The following is an 8,761-nucleotide window of genomic DNA, read 5'->3' on the forward strand; positions in this document are numbered from 1 at the left end:
AGAGGGTGCCTTTAAAATATGGGTCTGAATTGCCTCTAGGTCAGCACACAAGTGCTACTTGGCTCCTTTCATAGATTCTAGGGTCAGAAGGGACCAATGTGATCATCTAGTCCGACCCCCTGCACAAAGCAGGCCACAGAACCCTACCCATCCACTTCTATAACAAACCCCTAACCTATGCCTGAGTTATTGAAGTCTTCAAATTGTGGTTTGAAGACCTCAAGCTGCAGAGAATCCACCAGCAAGTGACCCATGCCACAAGCTGCAGGGGAAGGCGAAAAACCTCCAGGGCCTCTGCCAATCTGTCCCGGAGGAAAATTCCTTCCCGACCCCAAATATGGCCATCAGCTAAACCCTGAGCATGTGGGCAAGACTCACCAGCCAGCACTCAGAAAAGAATTCTCTGCAGTAACTCAGATCCCATCCCATCCAACATCCCATCACCAACCACTGGGCATACTTATCTGGCGATAATCAAAGATCAATTGCCAAAATTAGGCTCTCTTGTCATACCATCCCTTCCATAAACTTATCAAGTTTAATCTTAAAGCCAGATATGTCTTTTGCCCCCACTACTCCCCTTGGAAGGCTGTTCCAGAACTTCACTCCTCTAATGGTTAGAAACCTTCGTCTAATTTCAAGTCTAAACTTCCTAGTGTCAAGTTTATACCCATTCGTTCTTGTATCTACGTTGGGACTAAGCTTAAATAATTCCTCTCCCTCCCGAATATTAATCCCTCTGATATATTTATAAAGAGCAAACATATCCCCCCTCAGCCTTCTTTTGGCTAGACTAAACAAGCGAAGCTCTTTGAGTCTCCTTTCATATGACAGGTTTTCCATTCCTCGGATCATCCTAGTAGTCCATCTCTGAACCTGTTCCAGTTTGAATTCATCCTTCTTAAACAGGGGAGACCAGAACTGCACACAGTATTCCAGGTGGGGTCTCACCAGCGCCTTATAAAACGGTACTAACACCTCCCTATCTTTGCTGGAAATACCTCACCTGATGCATCCTAAAACCGCATTAGCTTTTTTCACGGCCATATCACATTGGCGGCTCATAGTCATCCTGTGATCTACCCATACCCCAAGGTGCTTCTCCTCCTCTGTTGCTTCCAACTGATGCATCCCCAATCTATATCTAAAGTTCTTATTATTAATCCCTAAGTGCATGACCTTGCACTTTTCACTATTAAATTTCATCCTATTACTATTACTCCAGTTTACAAGGTCATCCAGATCTTCCTGTATGATATCCCGGTCCTTCTCCGTGTTAGCAATACCCCCAGCTTCGTGTCATCCGTGAACTTTATCAGCACATTCCCGCTTTTTGTGCCAAGGTCGGTAATAAAAAGGTTAAATAAGATTGGTCCCAGAACCGATCCTTGAGGAACTCCACTAGTTACCTCCTTCCAGCCTGACAGTTCACCCTTCAGTACGACCTGTTGTAGTCTCCCCTTTAACCAGTTCCTTATCCACCTTTCAATTCTCATATTGATCCCCATCTTTTCCAATTTGACTAATAATTCCGCATGTGGAACCGTGTCAAATGCCTTACTGAAATCGAGGTAAATTAGGTCTACCGCATTTTCTTTGTCTAAATAATCTGTCACCTTCTCAAAGAAGGAGATCAGGTTGGTTTGGCACGATCTACCTTTAGTAAAACCATGTTGTACTTTGTCTCAATTACCATTGACCTCAATGTCCTTAACTACTTTCTCCTTCAAAATTTTTTCCAAGACCTTACATACTACAGGTGTCAAACTAACAGGCCTATAGTTACTCGGATCACTCTTTCTCCCTTTCTTAAAGATAGGAACTACGTTAGCAATTCTCCAGTCATACGGTACAACCCCTGAGTTTACCGATTCATTAAAAATTCTCGCTAACGGGCTTGCAATTTCATGCGCCAGTTCCTTTAATATTCTCGGATGAAGATTGTCCAGGCCCTCCGATTTTGTCCCATTAAGCTGTTCAAGTATGGCTTCTACCTCAGATGTGGTAATATCCACCACCATATCCTCATTCGCATTTGTCATCCTTCCATTACCCCTAAGCTCCTCATTAGCCTTATTAAAGACTGAGGCAAAGTACTTATTTAGATATTGGGCCATGCCTAGCTTATCCTTAACCTCCTTTCCATCCTCAGTGTGTAGCGGTCCCACTTCTTTCTTTGTTTTCTTCTTATTTATATGGCTATAGAACCTTTTACTATTGGTTTTAATTCCCTTTGCAAGGTTCAACTCTACTTGGCTTTTAACCTTTCTCACTTTATCCCTACATGTTCTGACCTCACTAAGATAGCCTACAAGCAGTGGAAGAAGGGTGGGATTAGCAAGGAAAGCTTTCTGCTTTTTCTTAATCACCTCTCTGAGATGCTTGCTCATCCAGCTTGGTCTACAACTCCTGCCTATGATTTTTTCCCCTTTCTTGGGATGCAGGCTTCCAATAGTTTCTGCAGCTGCGACTTAAAGTAATTCCAGGCCTCTTCCGCATTTAGATCCACAAGTTCTTCAGTCCAATCCACTTCCCTAACTAATTTCCTTAATTCTTTAAAAAGTTAGCCCTTTTGAAATAAAAAGCGCTAGTCCCAGATCTATTTTTGTTTATCCTTCCATCTAGTTTGAACTGAATTAGCTCATGATCACTCGAACCAAGGTTGTCCCCTGCAACCATTTCTTCTATGAGGTCCTCACTGCTCACCAAAACCAAATCTAAAATGGCATCCCCTCTTGTCAGTTCTTCCACTACTTGGTGAAGGAATCCATCAGCTGTCACATCTAGAAAAATCTGAGCCCTGCTATTCTTGCTAGCACTTGTACTCCAGTCTATATCTGGGAAGTTAAAGTCTCCCATGATCACACATTTCCCATTAGTGTTTACTTCCTTAAAAACATTAAAGAGGTCTCTATCCATATCCAAATCAGATCCCGGCGGTCTGTAGCACACCCCAAGCACTATCTCAGGGGAGGCTCTAGTAGCTTTCTTTCCCAGTGTGATTTTTGCCCAGACAGACTCTGTCTTGTCCATTCCATCACTTTTTATTTCTTTACAGTTAACCTCCTCATTGATGTACAATGCTACTCCACCACCTTTGCCTTTATTTCTATCTTTCCTAAACAGCACATAGCCTTCAATACCTGTACTCCAGTCATGACTACTATTCCACCACGTTTCTGTTATCCCTATAATATCTGGTTTCACTTCCTGCACCAGTAGCTCTAGTTCCTCCATTTTGTTCCCTAGGCTCCTCGCATTAGTGTACAGACATCTTAATTTTTGCCGTTTGGCTTCACTCACATTCTGTACCCTGTTAGGCACAGACATTCTACCACCACCATCACCTGTTAGTCTGTTATTTACACTACCCTTCCTCCTTATGCCAATTCTTCTGTCCATGGCTGTATCCCCTCTGACTTTGTTTACTTCCCTCTCAAGGTTAAATTCTGGCGTGGAGATCTCCTGAACATCTCCCAACCATCTCCCCCAAATTTCTAGTTTAAAGCTCTCTTAATCAGGTCGGTGAGCCTCCATCCTAGAAGTCTATTTCCCTCCTTGCTCAGGTGAAGTCCATCCCGAGAGAACAGTCTTCTGTCCGTAAATGCTTCCCAATGGCCGTACATCCCAAAGCCCTCCTTATAGCACCACTGCCTGAGCCATCTGTTGATCGCCATAATCTTGTCACACCTTTGTCGCCCTTCTCTAGGAACCGGCAGAATCCCACTGAAGATCACCTGAGCCTTGATTTCCTTAAGCGTCTTCCCCAGTCTGGCATAGTCTCCCTTGATACATTCCAGAGAGTATCTAGCCGTATCATTCGTTCCCACATGAAGGACAATCAACGGATTCTTCCCCGCTCCCACTAGTATCCTTTTCAGCCTCAGGTCCACATCCTGTATCTTAGCACCCGGCATACAGCACACTCTTCTGTTCTCCCGATCAGCTCTAGTCACAGGCCTGTCTATTCTCAGTAAGGAGTCCCCAATCATGTAGACCTGCCTTTTCCTGGTGACAGTGCGCTTCTCCAGTCTATCTCCCGCACCCACCGGCTGCAAGTCCTCTCGATTCCTATTCCCCCTTGCAATCCTCCTGGGGCTCATATTTGGTGTTGCCTCCATTGACTCCTCCCCTCCTCTTGCAGGACTATCAGCTCTTCTCTTTTTCCTTGCCCTCTCTCCTTCAGCGACCACCTGCTGTGCCCTTTCTTCATTTTCCAACTCTGCAAACCTGCTCCTGAGTTCTATTTCTCCTTCACTGGCCCATCTTTTCCTCTGCTGGTTCTCTTAGTCACATGTTTCCACCGTCCACTTTCCTCCCCCAGCAGTCTCTCCTCTGAATTCTTTGGTCCTGCTTCCACCTGCACATCTGAGCTTATCCCTTCAGCCCCCTCGTGTCTGTGCTCCATCATCTGCTGAAACTCCCTTCTGAACTCAACCAGAGTTTGCACCTGCATCTCCAGTCCTCGGATCTTCTCTTCCATCAGCTCTCAGGCGGCACTTCATGCAGACAAAGCTCTTTTCAGGCACCCCCTCCAGGATCATGTACATGCCGCAGCTTCCACATCCAGTCATCTTCATTGTGTCTTTCACTGCTGCCTCTGTATCAATCATGGCCTTCCCACCTGCCGCCTGGTAGTCAACACAACACAAGCCCCCGGGAGGCACCAGACCACCACCCTATCCCTTGACTTGCTTGTCGGTTCCTCTGTCTTAGTCTCCCCTGCAACCTCCCTTTGGAAACTCCCACTGAAACTCCCCTGTTTACAGCTCTGCTGGCTCCTGTGCTGCTGCAACTGTCTGTGCTGCTGCCTGACTGGCTGGCTCCTTATATAGGACCCCTAATCAGGTAAGCCCCGCCCCCTAATCAGGGCTCAGCTGCTCTCCCAGCACACTGCCCCTAGCAGCCTCCACACACACACACACACTACACAATACAATCCACAAACTACACACTACAAAAACCTGCTCCTCCAACAGAACTCCCACTGAAACTCCCCTGCTTACAGCTCTGTTTGCTGGCTCCTGTGCTGCTGCAATAGTAATAATAATAATAATAATATAGGAAAATTTCACAGAGCCAGAGTGTTTCCCTACTAATTATTTGTGATAAAATAGCAGCACTGTATAGCACAGGGGTAGGCAACCTATGGCACGTGTGCCGAAGGCAGCACGTGAGCTGATTTTCAGTGGCACTTGCACTGCCCGGGTCCTGGCCACCGGTCCCGGGGGCTCTACATTTTAATTTTAAATGAAGCTTCTTAAACATTTTAAAACCTTATTTACTTTACATACAACAATAGTTTAGTTATATATTATAGACTTATAGAAAGAGACCTTCTAAAAATGTTAAAATGTATTACTGGCACGCAAAACCATAAATTAGAGTGAATAAATGAAGACTCGGAACACCACTTCTGAAAGGTTGCCAACCCCTGGTATAGCACATTTCATTAGTAGATTCCAAAGCATTTCACAAAGACAGCATTGTTACCCCCATTTTACAGATAGCATGAGAAGTTAGGAGATTTGCCCTGTATCACAAGATTAGTCAGTGGCAGAGCTTGGAATAGTCAACAAGTCATAGCTATCCCTGAGATACCAATATTTCCCCTTGGTTTTACGATATCTTCTATGTGGGAAATCTCAGGAGCAAAAGTAAACTTTTCTGATCAAGTCAGAAGATAATGACTTGTCCGTGCCTCATTCATTAACACTGAGAGTGGGGAGTTTTGTTGTTAACTACACATGGTATCTTTCTAATAGCATTCCCATTAAAATACAAAGTAACAAGATTTATAATAGCATTATTTCCATAGATCACAAATTAAATTCTTATCTTGGGGCTAACTTGTACTAGGAGATGGAAGCTTCACAATGGTCAACCAGATGGACTTCCTAAAATAAAATCAATCTAGCCTAATAAGAGGTTGCCTCTCTCCAACCCTTCCTCCTAGGCAGAATCAGAGCTGATTCTGCATTCCTTGTGCTTTCCCATACTAAATTTCTGTTAATAGAATCATAGACTTTAAGGTCAGAAGGGACCATTAGGATCATCTATTCTGACCTCCTGCACAATGCAGGCCACAGAATCTCAGCCACCCATTCCTATATCAAACGTATGTCTGAGCCACTGAAGTCCTCAAATCAAGGTTTAAAGATTCCAAGGTGCAGAGAATCTTCCAGCAAATGACCCCCCCATGCCCCAAGTTGCAGAGGAAGGCGAAATTGCCACAGGGCCTCTGCCAATCTGCCCTGGAGGAAAATTCTTTCCCAACCCCAAATATGGCGATCAGCTAAACCCTGAGCATATGGGCAAGGCTCACCAGCCAGACACCCAGGAAAGAATTCTCTGTACTAACTCAGATCCCACCCCATCTAACATCCCATCACAGTCCATTGGCCATATTTACCGCTAGTAGTCAAAGACCAATTAATTGCCAAAATTAGGCTAGCCATCCACTCCATAAAAACTTATCAAGCTTAGTCTTGAAGCCAGATATGTCTTTTGCCCCCACTACTACCCTTGAAAGGCTCTTCCAGAACTTCACTCCTCTGATGGTTAGAAACCTTCATCTAATTTCCTGATAGCCAGTTTATATCCATTTGTTCTTGTATCCACATTGGTACTGAACTTAAATAATTCTTTTCCCTCCCTGGTATGATTTCTCTCTATAAATATATCAGAGGAATAAATATCTCCACTCAGCTTTCTTTTGGTTAGGCAAAACAAGCCAAGCTCTTTGAGTCTTTCATAAGATAGGTTTTCCATGCCTCGGATCATCCTAGTAGCCCTTCTCTGTACCTGTTCCGGTTTGAATTCATCCTTCTTAAACATGGGAGACCATCTGGAATACTGTGTGCAGTTCTGAAGTCTCACCAGTGCCTCCTTATCTCTACTGGAAATCCTCGCCTGATGCATCCCATGACCTCATTAGCTTTTTTCACGCCCATATCACATTGGCAGCTCATAGTCATCCTATGATTAACCAATACTCCGAGGTCCTTCACCTCCTCTGTTACTTCCAACTAATGCATCCCCAGTTTATAATAAAAATTCTTGTTATGAATCCTTAAATGCATGACCTTACACTTTTCACTATTAAATTTAATCCAATTACTCCAGTTTACAAGGTCATCCATATCTTCCTGTATGATATCCTGGTCCCTCTCTGTATTGGCAGTACCTCCCAGCTTTGTGTCATCCACAAACTTTATTAGCACATTCCCACTTTGTGCGCCAAGGTCAGTAATAAAAAGTTTAAATAAGATTGGTCCCAAAACCGATCCCTGAGGAACTCCACTAGTAACCTCTCTCCAGCCTGACAGTTCACCTTTCAGTATGATCCGTTGTAGTCTCCCTTTAACCAGTTCCTTATCCACCTTTCAGTTTTCATATTGATCCCCATCTTTTCCAATTTAGCTAATAATTCCCCATGTGGAACTGTATCAAAAGCCTTACTGAAATCGAAGTAAATTAGATCCACTGCATTTCCTTTGTCTAAAAAATCTGTTAACTTCTCATAGGAGGAGAACAGGTTGGTTTGGCACGATCTACTTTTTGTAAAACCATGTTGTATTTTGTCCCAATTACCATAGACCTCAATATCCTTAACTATTTTCTCCTTCAAAATTTTTTTCCAAAACCTTTCATGCTACAGATGTCAAACTAACAGGCCTGTAGTTGCCCGGATCACTTTTTTTTCCTTTCTTAAAGCTAGGAACTATGTTAGCAATTCTTCTGTCATACGGTACAACCCCTGAGTTTACAGATTCATTAAAAATTCTTGCTAATGGGCTTGCAATTTCATGTGCCAGTTCCTTTAATATTCTTGGATGAAGATTATCTGGGCCCCCCCAGTTTAGTCCCATTACGCTGTTCGAGTTTGACTTCTACCTTGGATGTGGTAATATCTACCTCCATCTCCTCATTCCCATTTGTCATCCTACCATTATCCCTAATGTGGGAGGGATAGCTCAGTGGTTTGAGCATGGGCCTGCTAAACCCAGGGCTGTGAGTTTAATCCTTGAGGCGGCCACCTAGGGATCTGATGCAAAATCAGTACTCAATCCTGCTAGCGAAGGCAGGGGGCTGAATTTGATGACCTTTCAAGGTCCCTTCCAGCTCTATGAGATAAGTATATCTCCATATATTAAAATACCCTAAGCTTCTCATTAAAGACTGAGGCAAAGTATTTGTTTAGATATTGGGCCATGCCTAGATTATCCTTAGCCTCCATTCCATCCTCAGTGTTTAGCGGTCCCACTTCTTCTTTCTTTGTTTTCTTCTTATTTATATGGCTATAGAACCTTTTACTATTGGTTTTAATTCCCTTTGCAATGTCCAACTCCACATGGCTTTTGGCCTTCCTCACTTTATCCCTACATAGTCTGACCTCAATAAGGTAGCTTTCCTTGCTGATCACTCCAATCTTCCACTCCTTGTAGGCTTTCAGCTTTTTCTTAACCACCTCTCTGAGATGCTCATCCAGCTTGGTTTACAACTCCTGCCTATGATTTTTTTCCCCTTTCTTGGGATGCAGGCTTCTGATAATTTCTGCAACTCTGACCTGAAGTAATTCCAAGCCTCCTCCACCTTTAGATCCCCAAGTTCTTCAGTTCAATCCACTTCCCTAACTAATTTCCTTAATTTTTTTAAGTTAGACCTTTTGCAATCAGAAACCCTAGTCACAGATCTATTTTTGTTTATTCCTCCATTTAGTTTAAACTGAATTAGCTCATGATCGCTCGAACCAAGGTTG

The sequence above is a fragment of the Gopherus evgoodei genome, chromosome 6 (genome assembly GCF_007399415.2).
Source record: "Gopherus evgoodei ecotype Sinaloan lineage chromosome 6, rGopEvg1_v1.p, whole genome shotgun sequence".
Classification (NCBI taxonomy): Eukaryota; Metazoa; Chordata; order Testudines; family Testudinidae; genus Gopherus; species Gopherus evgoodei.